The sequence below is a fragment of the Octodon degus genome, unplaced genomic scaffold, assembly GCF_000260255.1.
Source record: "Octodon degus isolate 3935 unplaced genomic scaffold, OctDeg1.0 scaffold00352, whole genome shotgun sequence".
NCBI classification, from domain to species: Eukaryota; Metazoa; Chordata; class Mammalia; order Rodentia; family Octodontidae; genus Octodon; species Octodon degus.
Genome location: NW_004524928.1, coordinates 796,050 through 797,126, shown reverse-complemented (window position 1 = coordinate 797,126; position 1,077 = coordinate 796,050).

Genomic DNA, 1,077 nt, shown 5'->3' with positions numbered 1-1,077 from the left:
CCAGATAGCTCAGTAGACTAAAGTGCTCACTTAGGCAGTGTGGCCAGGGTTCAATCCTTGCATGCCATGCCAGCCCCACCCTCAGGGTGCGCTAAGACAGTGATTGAGACTGGGCATGGTGACACGTGCCTGTAATCACAGTGCTTGGGAGACTGAAAACAGGAGAATCACTATGAGCCTGAGCTGCATAGTGAGACACTGTAGATGTTGTAGACCCTGCCCTAAATACATAATAAATAAAATACTTTATAAAAAATACTGGGGCCAGGGAGATGGCTTAGTGGACTAAGTGCTTCCCTGGCAAGCGCAAGGGCCTGAGTTCAATCCCTGGTTCCACCAAAAAAAAAATACTCCAGGGCTGTGGAGATAGCGCAGCAGAATAAGCACCTGCCTGGCAAGCTCAAGGTCCTGAGTTTAATCCCTCGTACCACAAAAAAAAAAAAAAAAAAAAAAAACTTATTCCCATCTGCCGCCATCCTCCCTCCACAGACATACACAAGACAGGGTGGTAAGAGAACAGGGCTCAAGAACTAGAATCTGGGGAAAGCCTAGGCTTTGGGGAAACTGCAAATCAGTGGCTGAGGGTGGAGCAGAGCCTCGCCAGGGAAGCACAGGGCGTGATGCATACTGGCATCCCCACACAGACCACCTGAACCTCTGGAGACCCCTTGGTAGCCACAGGCTGGGACACAGTCCCTGGGCCGGCGTTACGCTGAGTGACTGTGAAGATGGTGTGGTGGCCAAAGCAGGCAGGCAGGCCCCTGACGCACCTCACAGCTGGGCCTTGCAGAGGCCACTTCTGTAAGGGAACCCACTATACCCAAAGTCTTGGTCATCTCACTGCAGCACTTGGCAGCCAGCCCTCAAGCCCTGAGCCCACAGGGTCACATGTGTTGTGGTGAGGAATTTTGCAAGGAGAATGTTACAGTATAGGACATATTTTATAAGATTATTTATAGTAGTTAGCTGAAGAATTACATTCAATGGGGGCTGGAGAGATGGCTCAGTGGTCTAAAGCACCTACTTGGAACAAGCTTGGCAAAGCACAGGGACCGCGGTTTAATCCCCCAGCACCAC